Raw genomic sequence first — 16,563 nt, forward strand, 5'->3', positions numbered from 1 at the left:
TCACACCAAGTGGCCCCCGACAGGGCACAGGCAGCAGCTGACCTTGGCGGCCCCAGAACCAACATACGAGGTGACTGGCTTCAGACCACACCAGAGCACCACCCAACCACCTCTAAGGACAACACACCCAAAGGGCAGACCTGACAGGCACCAGAGCCCTGCTAAAGCAAATCCTGCTCTGTAGTGTCAGCTCCTGCACAACACCTCCTCCACTGTAGTCACGGCCAGTCCTCACAACCAATCTACCTGAGGGTCAATTAATCCCACTGACACGCACCAACAGAAACCAAGGCTCAACTACATCAGGAAGACACACAAAGCCCACACAAGGGACGCACCTGAAACACCTGGTTCTGGTGACAGGAGAGACTGTGCCACTGGGCCTCACAGGACACCTACTATATAGGGTGAGTCTACTGAGATGGAGAGAAATAGCAGCCCTACCTAATACATAGAAACAACCACAGGGAGGCAGTCAAAATGGGAGACAAAGAAACATGTCCCAAATGAAAGAACAGAACAAAGTTCCAGAAAAAGAACTAAACAAAATGGAGACAAGCAATGTGAGAGAAGCAGAGTTCAAAACACTGGTTATAAGGATGCTCAGTGATCTCAGGGAGAAACTTCAACAAAGAGATAGGAAACATAAAAATGGAGATGGAAACCATAAAAAAGAACCAGTCAGAAATGAAGAATATAATAACTGAAATGAAGAATACAATAGAGGGGATAAACAGCAGACTAGATGAAGCAGGGGATCGAATCAATGATCTGGAAGACAAGGTAGCAGACAACACCCAGAAAAAATCATATTCCCAGGCTCAAGCTATGGATAGCACAACCAGGAATGTCGCTATCCACTCTCCATGTGTCGTTTAAGGACAACCCAATGAATAATCTCATGCAAAATAATGGGCCCTCCTCCTGCCCCCTCTGTTAGCCCCACTGCTGCCCAGCAATGGCCCATCTCAGCCACTTGAATGGTGGATGAAGCCAGCCAGAAACTGTTGTTCCCTGCATGGCCTCCTCCCAAAGTCAAGGACCTTTATTGTTTCTAGCAATGTGATGAGCTGGGAAGGAAGTCTTTCATGAGGAAACTACTACCAGGCCACCAGGATTAGCCACCAGTTCTGGTTTGGGCTAGCCCACCCCTGAGGCACCAAGGGCCCTGGCTAAATCCATTTGGCTCCTTGGAGGCTCAGATCAAGGCATAATGGGAAAGAGGTTGAAAACTCTCAGCTGCACTCAGGCTCTGGGATTATCAGTGACTTGCAGTTCTCTGTGTTCCCTCGGGACATCCTCAGGGAGCTTTCTGGCCCTAAGCCCGATGCTGGCCTGGAATGCAGCCTACTCTTACTCCCAACCCCCATCACTTAAAGATTCGTATCCACTATAGAAAGCCTAGTCGTATTCAAGATCAGCTCGAATGTCACCTCACACAGGAAGTTTTCTCTGGAGCCCCTTCCCCCACCACTGCCAGATGTGAGCCTCCCTCCCCTCCATCTCTTCCTCTCCTAAGGCATTTATCACATTCTGTCGTGTGTAATGGTTATTTATGTGTTTGTCTTATACCTCCTTGTCTACCATCACCAGGGACTGAGGCCAGTTCATCTCTGTCTCCCCACAGTGCCTGACACGGAGTAAGACTTCATTCGTTCAGTTATCAAATACTTACTGACCACCTACTCTTGGGTACTAGCTGAGTTCTCAGGAAGTAGACACCATGGGCCTGCACAGGATCCTGCTGCCACCTCAAATTCCCCTTAGCTGAGACTTGTCTCCAAGGCACTCCTTTCCCACTTTATCCTGGAGCCCAGCAGGCAGGCAGGGGATTCTCTAAAAGGGGGAGAAGTGACTTGCTCTCTTCTCTTCCTCCCGGAGGTACAAAAGAGGCAGCTGTTGGGAGCATATGCTCGCTCAGCCCAGCACTGCCTCAACCCCAGCCCATACCAGGCCGCTCTGGAAGGTGGTATCCCTAGGGTAGCCAGTGAGGCACGAAGTGCCAGATAGAGTTCCTTCCCAGTCCCACTGAACCTGTCCTCCCACCATCGGGGGTTTCTGAACACTTGCTTGCACATGGTCCCAGGAGACGGCATACAATGAATGACACGCCCTGAGAGTTTCTGCTTTCTGGAAACTTCCAGTCTAAGACGTAAGGCTCCTATTCAATGGCCTGATTTGGTGATTTAGGAGGGCAGGGGAACACACCTTAGCCCTACCAGAGGCCTGCAGAGGTAAGCTATGGCTCCCAGCAAGACTATGTGTTGGCTGCATCCCAGCAACGTGGTGAGAGCTAAGCCTGCATTCTTGAGAATACTGTCTTTGAATGGAGTGTGGGGCAGTGTCCAGAGCCCAGGATGACGAGTCAGGGCTGCATTTGTATCCTCTCTCCTTTCTGAGCCTCAGTTTCCTCATCTGTAAAATGGAGTTAATAACCCACTCAGAACCCTCAGAGCCCCACTGCACTCTGGTCATCAGTCAGGATGTGATTTAGGGCATGAGAAAACAAAGACAGATGACACATTTTTTCAAATGTGTTCAAATTGAACACTTTTTCAAAACTGCCGTTAGAAAAGGTTGTCATAGAAAGCTCCTGTCATGTAGGCTGATAGGAACCATACAGATCTTCTTGTCCAACAGTCTCATTTTATTGATGGGAAAACTTAGGCCCAGAGAGGGTATGGTCTGCGTCAGGTCATCCAAACAATACAGTGCCAGAGGAATGTCCCTATAACAAGTACCACAAAAGCTGGCTGTCACGAAGAACTGACTGTTGAGACTCTGCCAGCGCCGGTGACCCAAATCCCCTGATCCTGAGAGTTTTCTAATCTAAGAAGAGCCCATGTTTTTTTCCCTCAGTTTAGACTTGAAGGAATATTAAGTGACCAAGAGGGGGCAGCTGGTTAGCTCAGTTGGTTACAGTGTGGTGCTCTTAACAAGGTCACCAGTTCGATCCCCACATGGGCCACTGTGAGCTGTACCCTCCGCAACTAGATTGAAACAACTACTTGACTTGGAACTGATGGGCCCTGGAAAAACACTAAACACTAAAACACCAAACACTAAAAAAAAGTGACCAACAAAAAAAACATTTGAGGGACAATGAAAATGTTAATTATCTTGATTGTGGTGCTGATTTTCCAGCTACATACAGATATCAAAACTCATCAACCTGCACATTTTAAATGTGTCATTTAATAGAAGTCAAATGTACCTCAAAAATATTCTGAGAAAAGAGAAGGGAGACCTAGATGTTGGGCTGAGGAAGAGCTTAGCAGGGTCTGAGAATTACTAATGGGGCCTCGAAGTCACTTCATTGTTCAAGAGGAGCATTCCTTCTACCCCTTTTCATGGAGTAGCCACATGCAGCTTCTTCAAAGGCTCCTCTCTGCTGCTCCGCTGGTACAGAGCATGGGGTCGCTGGGCCAGGTCCCCAGCCTGTGTCTTGCTCCTTGGCCCACCCTGTGGTACTCAAGGGCAAACCAGGGACAGGCACAGGACTAGCTTTTCCAACTTCTTTCTCCCTAAGGATTCACGGGAAACCTGCAGCCTGAATTCAATGAAAACTCAAAGAGTTTAGGAGTTAATGAAACTGGTTAATTTAAGTCATTCAAAAGAGTTCCATCACCTCCCTCTGTAGCCATCCCACTCCCAGCCCCTGTCAATCTCCCGTGCCTCATAGCAGGGACACATATGTGGTACCTGAGATTAACTTCCAAGTCACAGAATTGGCTTTTTGCTTTTGTTGCTTCCCAGTTCAACAAATGTTTTTTTGAGAATTTACTACGTGGAAGGCTGGGCCCTGTGGGAAACAAGGATGCCTAAGGCACTTCTCTGCCTCCACATAAACTCTTGGCCTTGGGCACAAATCGCTTCTGTGCAGAGAAAAAGGTGATGGATGCCATGAAGAATTTCCAACTGCTTGTAGCACTGCACCCAAGGTGTTGGGGGGGCCTTCATGGGGTTGGGATCATAGAGCTGAGCCCTAATGCATGGCTTATTGACCTTTACCAACAAGAAACGGCATCTGGGTGGTGTTTTACATTTTATAAAAGGGTTTTTTATAGCACTCTGTCCCATCATCACAACCATTTTAAAGGTAACTGGGCTGTATCATTAGCCACATTTTAGAGAGAAGTAAACCGAAGGTCACACAGGATGAGCCTGGTAGGTATGACATTCACCACATGGCTTTAGAGTTGAACTGCTTCTACTACTCCATGAAGCTGCTTAATAGGCAAAGGTGGAAGGAGCAAGGCGGCCAGAAATTCAGGAGGCCCATGGTGGGTATTTTGGTCATCAGGAAAATAAGGATTGTGTAAGGAAGCGGTGAATCATAAGACTGCAAAAGCTGCTTGGGACCCATTAGTTGGTAGCTTAAAATGCCAGGCTAAGAGTGTGTATTTATCCCCCATGTTTTACAAGAATAAGGATGGATGGTAACTAGACTTATTGTGCTGATCATTTGAATCATGTTGTATACCTGAAACTATTCTAATGTTATATGTCAATTATATCTCAATAAAAAAGAATAGGATTAGAATCAGTGCTTGGAAGGGAGGTGGGGACAAAATCCTCCAACAAAACCAACAAACAACATTATGGTGACCACAGTCCCCCTCCTTCAGCCATGAGTATATTTCCAGAGAACAGCACATGGAGACACTTATCCAGGTTGAATAACAAAAGCCATTTCCTTCTGAGCCGCTTGCTTTTCAGCTCCTATGAAGGGGGCAGTGGGGTCAGGGAGCAGAAGGCAGTGAAAGAGGATAAGAAGATAAAGAAAGAGCAAGGAAGGGAAGTCAGGCTCCAGGCCACATCCTGACAGCCAGCTGGGCCTAGCCTGAGGCTCTCCAGAGATGCTCTGGCTAGTTTCCCACTAGGACAAATTCAACTTGAATCAATCTGTGTTCCCCTCCAGGTCATTGTTGTGGCAGGCAGAAGAGAAAGCAGCACGCACCATGCCAGGGGGAAAGGACAAGACCCAGTAGAGGCAGTGGAACCTGGGGCAAGTTACTGAGCTTCTCTGAGTCTCAGCTTCCTCAAGTGGCATGTGACACTAGGCTGGGAGAGAATTCGAAAAGCTCACTTAGATGGCAGCCTGGTGCCAGCTTCCTCGGTTCTGCCCACCAGGGAATGGCCACCACACAGGGGAGCAAGGACTTGTCTCACAGGCAGAAGTAGTGAACTTAGTGTAGACTTCTTTAGGCCAAACAATGCTTATGATTGTGTCCCATGTGATGTTTGGGGAGGATAAAGACTGGGATGGTGTGGAGGAAAAGGAGAAAATATTTTAAAGATCCTCTTCCTGGAGGGTCCAGGTGGGGGTTGGGAGGTAAACTATTGAGCAGAAGTGATCCTGCTAAAGCAGAATAATATGAGGTTTAGTCACTACGATTTGTGCCTTGAATTTCAGCAAGGAAAACATTAGAAGAAGCTAATGAGGAAAGAAAACATACTCAATGCCCAGTTATCTGTGCTCAGGGAGGAGATTGTTAGTAGAGCTAATCGATTAATAAATCTAGTCTAGGCTTTTCTTGCTCTCGTGAGAGATCCAGAAATGAGAAGGCCCCTGGAACTAAATGCTGCTTATTCCTGTCACACAGACCTTCTGGCAACTGTCTGCCTATAGGACTCTTCTTAGAGAGGAGGCTCACTCTAAAGTGGTGTGTGCCAATCTCCAGTCACCTATGGACCACCTTCCCGATTTCTAACATATCCACTATTGACCCCGAGAAGAATATACCTCCCACAATGGTTAACTGGCCTGAAAGGCCACCTGGAATTGTGTGGACAGTGGAGTCAGTGGGAGGACTCCAAAGAAAGATGAAACTGCAGAAATGTGTCCCTTGTCCACCTGGAAGCCCTCTTACTGCATCTCTTGCTAAGAACTTGGAGGGACTTCCTTTTTGTTCTTACTTCTGTTTTCCATGAGGTCCACCAGATCTTTACACTCAGTCAACATATAGTAAAGGAAATTCCTGGGAGACATTTTTAGTGACAGATTCGGGCATTTGATAGTTAGCCTTTCATAGATCCATTTTTCTATTCCTCATCTTATACTCATGGAGAACAGGCAGGTTTCTAAGAAGGCATAGAACTGCTTACAGCCAAACAAAAACAGGCTTTTTTATTGCATGGAGAGAGGCGTAGATTTATCTACACATTTTACCAGAAAATGGGTTCAAACAAATCTGCCACCTCCTGCCTTTTCCCTTCTTCTCCATTCCCTGAGTCTTTTCCTCTCAGGGGAAATATATCTACTTAGTTTGGGACCAAATATGTGGCAATGGGATGCTGAGCATTGTGACAGATTCATCGTTGGAGTCTTTGAATACCAAGCTCAAGAGTTTGGACCCAACTCGAATGCCAACAGCAAAATGAGCGCTAACCCCTCTCTCCATCACAGCTGCTCAATCTCAGGACTGCAGAAATGGCTGCTTGGCTCAGCATGGGAATGATAAAGAGCTGACAAGCCAGGCCACAGGGATGGGAAGAGATTGCAAGCCACAAGAAAGACCCACCTTGTCACAGGTGGGAGCAGAGCCATGGCACACATGCTTAGCCAGGCCCTTATGAAGCTTGTAAGGCATGTGCCACTGCTGGGCATTTGAACCCCTGGGGACATAAGGGCACAAGGACTTCCTGTAGCAACCACCCTGCTGCTGCCTCAAACTCCAGCTCTTCTGCAGTTTTGAACCCCTTCTCCCAATCCTCCACCTCAGGCTCACTAACTCCTCTGCTTTTTTTCCAGTCCCACTGTACCAGCAAGCAAAATACCATGGTGACCTGTCCTGCACAGGGAGCTGAGCACTGGGATTGGCCGCTGCTGTGACTCCTTAGCCTCACCTTCTTGTCTGCCCCTAGAGGCTTCCTCTTCCTCTGGAAGCTGTCCTTTGCCTCTTCCTTGGGATAGCTGGCAGGAACCTGGCACATGCCCCTAGCTGGACAAACTAGTGGCTGCACCTACTGGTCAAAGGATTCCAAGTGGAAAAAGAAATACTCTGATGGATGGAGCAGAGGTCTGCAGAAACCCAAGAAATGGATAATCCAGACCCGCCACTTGGAATGCAAAAGCGCATGCTCAGGTGGCCACACTCTGCCCCTGGGGACTGGCCCGGCCCGCCCCACCTCCTGGGGCATCCTGCTGCTGGCCTGCAGGCAGTGATGTGACCTGGAGAGGCCGGAGGTCACACGGCAGACACATGTGCTGCTCCAGCCCCAACCCCAGGCCTGCTATGTGGCATCCTCGGGAAAACTTCCAGCCCCACCCCCCACACCCACTCCCCTGTGTGTGGAAGGGGGAGGGGGCCTCTGAGTCTCCCATGAGCCTGTGTGTTCAGGCTGTGGGATCTTGGCCTTCCCGCCACAGAGTTGAGTGACTTCTGCTTTAGTAAAGCCATGGGGACAGCAGAGCGCGTAGAAGGTGAGTTGGGGACTTGATATTCAGTGTGGCAGCCACTGAGCAGACTGCACGGAGCAGTCACCTTTGGGCTGGGGCAGGGGAGCTCAGTTACTGACTGATGCAGTGGCCTGGAGTTTTTCAGCCCCGTCTGTGAGCCAGGAGGCTGGGACAAAGCAACTTGCCCCTCCACCGCAACACCTCTGGCCAGGGCAGCTCAGAGGTGCTAAGCTGCTGCGCGGTGCTCCGACTATGCAGGCTCCCATCCCGGCCCAGATCTCCAGCCTGTGTCTCTCCTACCCTTCATCACCTAACGGACTCCTGTGCACCCTCCCTACGTCTTCTCAGACCTCCCCTCCTCCAGGAAGCCTACCCAAAGCCTTTGTCAGCCACACCCAGGCCAGGGTTCTTTCTCTCGGCACCCTGTCCTACCTCTGTGACAGGGGCTCTGACACAGCAGTGCTAACATTTTATTTGATCTAGTAAAGGCATTTTTTCCCAAAGATGCTGCTTACTATAACCAAGATTTTATAAACAAAAGGACATTTTAACATCAAAAAGTTGGAATGACAATTTCAGATTTTTAGAAACTGAACACATTTGGCTTTACGGAAAATGGCATCATCGTTTTCTCATTTTTAAACTCAGAAGAGTGAAAACTTTATGAGGGATGAGCACCCATTTGCATTTGGCAACTACAAGCTTAAACAGCCATTAGACAAGTTAAAGCCTAGCTTGGACTCCATGGCAGCACTTCCCTGCCACCTGCACACGCTTTGGCGGTGTCACTGCTCCCATTTTACACGAGGAAACTGAGGGGCAGAAAATTGAAATCACTTGCCCAAAGCCACACAGGTAGTGAAGACCCCAAATAACACCTCAACACAATGGTGTCTGCAATTCAATTTAAGACGCATTTATCACAAATACACCCCGTGTTCTGTCAGATGCGAAGTTAAAGATGGCTTCTCACACATCCTCAAAGAGCAGCAGGAACACTGCAGCTAACTTAAACAACATCGCCCCCTCTCCAGGTTGTTGTGACAAGGAATGACACAACTTATGGACGTCCCTAGCATGAGGCTAGGCATCCAGTAGGCATTCGACAAATATTAGTTTCCTAACGTCCTTCCTGTCCTTCAAAGCGTCGGGGAGTGATGGGGAAAGCAGCCTCGGTGTAGTCTGTTTGAGAGCACAGAAAAAGCGCTGGGGACTCCTTGAGTCGTGCCCCTGAACATTCGTGCAGTTCACCCTAGTCCTCTCGGTCCATTGCTGGGAACTATGGGTAAGGGCATCTGAGAGACAAGGTCACAGAGGAGCCAACACTCAAAGACCAGCTGGGGTAAGGAGAGGGAAAGGTCTGGTGGGCGGGTGAGGGGCAGGGATTCTTCATTCCTGTTGTGTGAGAAGGCTGAGCAGGGGCGGGAGAGAGAGGGTGAAGGGGCCACTGTTTGATTCTGCCAGAACGGGAGGGGGAGGGGCAGGAGCCAGAAACAAGGGAAATGAGGGAGGTTGGGTGCCAAGGTGAAGGGTGCGAGGCAGAGGATGGAGGTCTGCCAAGTCCTCGACTCTCCAGTGAGCTCTCCTGTCGAGACTAGCTACCATATGGGAAAACGCTTGGCAACCTCTCCACTGACAATGCAAATAGAAAAGAAAGGTTGCCGGTGAGTCAGGCCCTGCGTTGGCCCCTTTATCACATGTACAGTTTCCATGGGTCTCATAACTCTGGAGAAGGAGGTAGTATTAGCCCCATTTTACAGATGAAGAAACTGAGGCTCGGGGAGACCAGGAAGCTTGCCCAAGGTCACACAGCTAGCAAGTGGTAGAATGGGAGTGAATGCTTTAAAATCCACACTCTTCTAATAAGCTCTCTGCTGCAATCACATTATTTTACTCACCCAGTTACCCAGTTAGCAGAAAAGCTGTAAGTAACTTTTAAGAAAGACTTGAGACATGAAGATTATTTGAATAGTCCAGATGTAAAAGAACATGGGCTCCGAGCAAAGCAGCTGGAAAGGGCGAGACACTGTGAATGTGGAGCCAGACAATGGCTCCTTTTCCGACTCCTTTGCAAGCTCATCTTTCTCTACCTAACTCTTGGCACTTGCCGAGGCTTGGTCCTAGGCCTTGCACTCTGATCCAGTCACTCTGAAATGTGATCTTCAGCCACTGGTGTTCTGGTAAACCAGCTGGGACAGGGGCGGGGAGGGGATGTCACTTTGTAGGATTTGCCAACTTCCTTCCTTGTTATAAACACTTTTGTCATAACCAGTTTGAAATAACCAATGGTTTGATAACCAGCTTGCAAAATTCCTCAATATTTAAACGACAGGCTTTCAGAACACCACTGAGTCCACCCAGGCTTCTCCTCTAAACCCTGAGCCCATGTATCTTAATAGCCTGCTGCATACTTGAGCCCTACTTATGGATGTTTCAATGGTACCTCAAACATGAAATGCCCAAACTGAATGCATGCTCTTTCTCCATGAAACTTAGTCCCCTCCTGTGTTCTTCAGAATCTAACCACCATCTACAGTTTTTCCCCCAAAATAAGACCTAGCTGGACCATCAGCTGTAATGAATCTTTTGAAGCAAAAATTAATAAAAGACCCAGTGTTATTTTAATATAAGACTGGGTCTTAATATAATATAATGTAATGTAATGTAATATAATGTAATGAAATGTAATGTAATATAATATAACATAACATAATATAATAATACAGGGGCTTATATTAATTTTTGCTCCAAAAGACACATTAGAGCTGATGGTCTGGCAAGGTCTGATTTTTGGGGAAACACGGTATCTACCTGGACGTGCAAGGCACAACCCTAGGAGCCTTTGTTGAAGGCTCATTCTGTCTCTAATTCTCACACTGAGTCCGTCACCAAATTCTGTTGATGTTCCTTCCTTGACAGCTCTTGAATCTTTCCACACCCCCAAGAAAGCACCCAAGGCCAAGCCACCACTCCAGAGCTCTCCCCTGGATGACAGTACTGGCCCCCTAACTGGTTTCCTGGCTTCACCCTGGTCTCCTCCAAACCCACCTCCACAATGAAGCCAGACTGGCTGGAGCGATCAGTTCAAAATGCAGATGTGAACATGTCATCCCCGCTTGAAATGCTCAAGGCAAGTGCCTGCCTCCCACACGCTCCTGTCAGTCCTCCAGCCACACTGGCATTCTTCCTGTCCCTTGAGTACATGTTCCCTCCCACCCCAGAGTCTTTGCACATAATACTCCTTCTGCCTGGAACGCTGTCCCTTCCCTCCTTTGCCTAATTAACTCTCCTATTCATCCTTCATATTTCCTCTCAACTATCACTTCCCCAGAGAAGCTTTCTCTGACCCCCCTGCCTAGGTCAAATCCCCTATTATAAGTTCCCCTAGCTTTCTCAAAGTGCTATGCTCTCTTGATTGGAGCCCTTTGCCATGCTGTGCCCTGTCTTTGGACCACTTCTTTCCTACCACGGCCTTCACTCGGCTGGCTCCTGCTCTCCCTCCAGGTCCAGCCCAGGCATCACTTCCTCTGGAAAGCCTTTCTGTGATGCGTGCCCATCCTCTGTGCTCCCATGGCATTGTGTCTACCCCACAGGCCACCTCTACTGTCTCCACCTGCTTACTTGTCGGTAACACCCCCATGGTTGCCCTTGTTCACAGCTACAAGTCCAGCAGCCAGCACAAGGTTTGCCATTGAGTAGGTGGTTCAATAAATGTTTGTTGAGTGAATCCTGACATCACTGTTCCCTAGGTAGATGACCTCCGGTAAGTTCTCTCTGAGCTGGTTTCCCCAACTGTGAAATGGGAGGATTAAATAAGAGAATGTGTGTAAAGCAAACAACACAGAGTAGGCACTCACTAAATGGCAGCAACGGTCAGGAAAAGAGAGAAAAACAAGTCTGTCTTCTGTGCTAGCCCATATACACGCCCATCCTGCTTCCCTCCTGTCTTCAGTCTCTTGACTAAAGCTGGAAAACCTGACCCAGCAAAAATAATCCCCTTCAGTAAACTCTTGGGAGAGAACTGTCTTCTGTATCAACAACACGCCCTTGGCTCAGCCTCCAGCCGACCAGCCCCAGGTTGGAGGTCTGGCTTTTCTTTTCACCCCGTCCAGATATTTACAGTGTAAACCTTGGATGATGGGGAGGGGCACACAGCCCGTGCCAAGAAACCTCAGGAAGGAACTCACACTGGGTCTCTACACAGTAACACACACTGTTCTGGAATGGGAGTGGAGTCTCCCATCCAAATGCTTTCTTGGCAGTGAGAGAGAAGAAAGGGGTCATCTTTGTAGTGAGGTGGACATGCAGAAGTGAAGTACCTCTCTCCGAAATCTGATTATAGTCTGCTCTGTCCAGCAGAGAAAAAGCCCAAGTTCTAGTTCAAGCTCCATCTTAACCTTCCTGTCTTCATGATGAAAGAAGGGAAGAGTGTTGAGTGCCCCACCTCCCACTTCTAAACTTCAGCTGAACTGGAACCTCCAATTAGTGACCCCTGACTGTCTCAGAGTTGGCATTCAATTTCAATAAATATGTAGTCATTGCCTAATGCCTCTTCGACTTAAAATAGGAAAGTTGTCTTGTGATACACTTGTATGTCACATAACATTTTATACAGGCAATATGTACCTACCATTTTACCCTATCTTTTTCACTTAACATTATTCCATACAAATATTTTCTTGTACCAGTAGAATACATGAAGTTGTCAAATTTGGTGACCATATTGCAGCCAAATGTATTAAAACTCACAGTCTGCTTAGCCAAATCCCTATAATTGGTTGTTTGGGTTGTTTCTTTTTGTTGCTATAATAAACAGCAAATAATAAATAGCACTTTGTACAATTTGCTTTGGGAAATTTCCTCTTCTGAATGTCTTTCTGGATGCAAATTCAATTTCAGAAAGGAAAAAGAGAGACAGAAAAAGAGAGAGAGAGAGAGAGAGAGAGAGAGAGAGAGAGCTCAACACAGACTAAGAAGTCAAGAAAAGGAGATGGCTTTGCTCTGTTGACACCTGATTAGGCAGGTTAATATGGCTACTAGACAATTCCCAAAGTGGAAGCCCCAAACCCTAGTGTGGGGGCAGAAGAGGCACCACGATTTGGCTAAGACCAGTCTTTCCCAAACGTCATGACTTTTGCCACATGCTTAACACCTACACTACTATCTACTTAATATTTTTCTTTGAAGAAACTTCCTTTTTAAAAACTTCACCATGTTTTAAAACAATAATGTCCTTCTTTCTTCTGAAGCAGTCTGGTCACAGTGCGGCCTCTAAGGAACGATTCCTAAAACTTGAGCTTCCCAACCAAGTCAGAAGAGACTCAGTTGCTGCCTTCCTCTTCCCTTCCCTCCCGTCACCCACCCCACCCCACGCCCCTAGCGCCCTTCCAAATCTGAGCTGGGCTTAGCATAAGAGGAGCATGACTCATACAAACCAAGGATTGAGCTGCGGAGATCAGGCTGCCAGGATTGCTCCCCAGCTGACAATGAGCAGAGCCAGCAGCTTGGTCCTCAGCCTGTAGCAGACTCAGTAGTCCAAAGGAGGCAAACATCCCCTGGGGGAAGGTCAGAGACCAGCAAATGGCAAAGAGCTGGTGTGCAGGATAGAAAACTGTTCATTCAGTTGCTGTGGAATTCAAATCCTGCCTCCCTTAATGTCAGCATAGTAGGGGATGTCCATAGGGCAGTAACTGTGTGCCAGGTACGGTGCCAGGTCTTATCATGTACTATCTATTCCATTCTCACAAAGACCTAATGAGGCAAGTGCTCTTACTGAACCCATTTCAGAAATGAGAAAACAGGATCAGAGATGTGAAGTAAATTGCCCAAGGTCACACAGTAGGTGGAATAGCCTGGATTCAAGCATAGGCATCTGGCTCCAGAGCCCAGATCCTTAACCATTCTGCTCATCTTACCCACAACATCTTCCGAAGGATGCTGTCATTAGATACAGCTGGCTGGGCCAGACATAAATCTCCAACTTTGGGTGGCCTGCATTCTCTGCCAAACATGGAAGACAATGACTAATGGAATCACTCAGATAGTCTCTTGTGTTGAGTCTGAACATGAGACATGGAGAGGATCCTCAATCAGTACTGGGTGCAGAAGCAGACACACACATGTACACGCACACACATATGCACACACGTGTGGCATAAGCCATGCAGCAGTATAAGAGCCTTGAGTGAAGCAGAAGCTATGAAATGGAGTGAAGAATAGAGGGAAATATGGGACAGTATTGGTGGCAGCAGCAACAGGAACTTCTGAGTCGAAGAGCAGGGGAATTACAAGTCAATCATCTAACTACTCACTTGCTAACATCCTCCTTTCTGACATCATTGTCCATCCATTATATCCATCTCACAACTCCCCAAGCCTGAAACCAACCCAAATGTCCACCCTTTCTACTCCTACCCCAGGACCACAAAGCACTGCTTGGGGAAAACAGCCAGCCTTGCAGATGGGAAGCATAAACTCATGGTCTCCACTTCCACCAGGCCTTCGCGATGGCTGGCCTGGCCCTTCCTTCAGGCCTTATTGGGCCCTCTCCCATTGTTTCCAGGGGCTCTCTGAGCACCATGGCCTCTACTATCATCCACAGACTTCTAGCCTTGCCACATGCCCCTCACCTGATTTCACAGAAAAAGAGACACCACCAGGCGGTAACATTCCATGAAGAAATCCTCACGTGCGCCCTGCATCCCATCTCTTCCTGCCATCTCAGGAACCTCAAGCCTCAATTCTTCCCTCTCTCACCTTTATCTCCCATCTGTCCCTCTCTCCTGTCAGCCTCCTCCCCATCAGCATTGAAGGATGCCTTCCCTCCCCCCAAACTCCTCTCCCATCTGCTCTCACTTCCCTTTCACAGACAAACTTCTGGAAAGAGCTATCTACACTTGCTGTCTCTATTTCCTCACTCCCACTGTTCAACCCAGTGTAGTCTGACACCCAGTCCTACTGTCACCTGCAATCTCCTCGTAGCTCAATCCCATTCTAGTTCCTCAGGTTTTATATCAGCCTCTCCAAAGCATTGCCACCATTTTGAATAAGGAAAGGTTTATTTATTGAAATGGTGTCATAAAGATTATTCTTGACTCCTGAATTTACTGCCCATATCTGTCGATTCAGATTATTCATCTACCTTCTAAATGTGCCTCAAATCCATCCATTTCTCTCCAGCCCCATTACAACTATGTTAACCAGGTCACTAGCACCTCTCATCTGGAGACTTCCAGCCTCCAATGTCACCTCCTCCCAAGCCACGATCTAGTCTCTGCCTGCCTCTCTAGGCTCAGATCTTCCCTCTCCCGTCTACCTCCTCACTTTCTGCAACTTTCTTCCCTCCCACCTGCCTTCACCTGGCTAACACCTGCTTATCCTTCAGTTGTCTGTTTAAATGAGGGTCTACTCCCTAAGGCAGCCTACCTAGACTCGGCAAGTTGAGCTCAGGCACCATTCCTCTATTACCCTGGACTCAACCTTGTCAGAGCACTTCTTGTGCCTGCCATAGGTCCTGCACTCAGAGGCCAAGGACGTGTTTCCTGGGCTATCAGGCCAGACTTCCTTTTTCAGAAGTAGGGCCAACAGCCAGTGCCCTCCCTTTACTCCTTTTCCTGGACGTGCTTTGCATTATGCATTTCATTTATCACTTGGCTTTTACAACTACAGTCTAGCTGTGTCTTAGTTATTGACTCTTTAAACAGCCTTGTGAGATTGTTTGGAATGCAGCGGAAATAACAACTTTGACTCACCCAGCCCCTCTCTTCTGTCCTCACCACTCTGCACAAAATCCAGTCCCACCATTGTGAACTCAAGTGCCACTCCAGAGGAGGCAGCAGCAGCTTCTTGATTACCTCAGAAATCACACATGGGAGGAGGAGAACCTACAGTTAGACTTCATATGAAATGCCAGTCAGAGTCTACAGTCAAATGCCCTGTTGGGCTTTGAGCCCGTGACACACATACAGATGGAAACGGGTAAATCAGAATGAGAACTTCCGAGGAAAAAGGGACTCTGGCTGGCAAATGGGTGCAGAATGGGGCAGGCTGCATTAACAGTACCATCTAATATGAAATGGGGATGGATGAAATCCAAGTGGGCTTCCTCAGCCCTGCTCATGCCACCGTCTTCTCAGATAGAGGCAGGTCACGTTCACATGTTAAGTCAAGTAGATAACTGGGCTGTGCTAATCACTAGCACTGTTCTCCCGATATCCCCAGCTCTGTGCCTTTGGAGTACACGGTCAAATAGCCCAATGTGGCCCATATTGGTTGGGTGGGATCACATGATGAGTTCTTCAATGGCACAGAAGTAAAAAATGTCCTTTACAGGCTGAAACATTGCAATGCCAGTTTGAGGCCCTACAGAGCTTTCTTTCTCTTTGCTGAGGTAATCAGCCAAGTTTGAAATTGTGGCTTCTCTGACCACCTCAGTTTTGAGGTAAGGAGACAAGGAGCAGAGCCTCCAGCTATCTCAACATATACATGTAGCAAGAGCAGGGAATAAACCTTTGTTAAGAGCCACTAAGATTCCAGGGATATCTGTTACCACAGCACAATCTAGCTCATCCTGTCTGGTTCATGAACTACATCTTCTCTCTGGGGTCTGTCACTATCAGGGAATGGAAACCATAACCACAGCATGGAAAAACAGGACAGTTGTTTATCAAAACAACCACAAAAACTATGTAGCACACTGGTAAGTGTAAGTTCTCAGGAATGTTTTACATCATGGTTTGATTGCTGGGTTCATGCATGTTTGTTATATTATTACATGAAAAATAGAGATAGATAGATGATTGATCAGATAGATAGATAGATAGATAGATAGATAGATAGATAGATAGATAGATAGATAGATAAAGTGAAGGTAAAATTCCAAAACGAACAGCACAGTCCAAGAGTCTAAATGGACTCAATGAAGGATACAAGTCCTAAGAGGTCGTAAATCCCTTTGTGCTGAGCCACATCCAGGCCCTTTGTGGCCTAGCTCTGATTCTCCAGCCCTGTGGGACTGCTGATTTCTCTTGCCCCGGGTTCGCCATCCCTGGCTACAGCCCCCTCTCTCGAGTCCCCTAATCACTAAGAACATGAGTCCTGCTTCCTGGCTCTCCATAAGCATTCCCAGGTCTCTCTGCCTGCCACCAAAGGAAGGCGCTGTG

Source organism: Rhinolophus hipposideros, assembly GCF_964194185.1.
Source record: "Rhinolophus hipposideros genome assembly, chromosome: X".
Classification (NCBI taxonomy): domain Eukaryota; kingdom Metazoa; phylum Chordata; class Mammalia; order Chiroptera; family Rhinolophidae; genus Rhinolophus; species Rhinolophus hipposideros.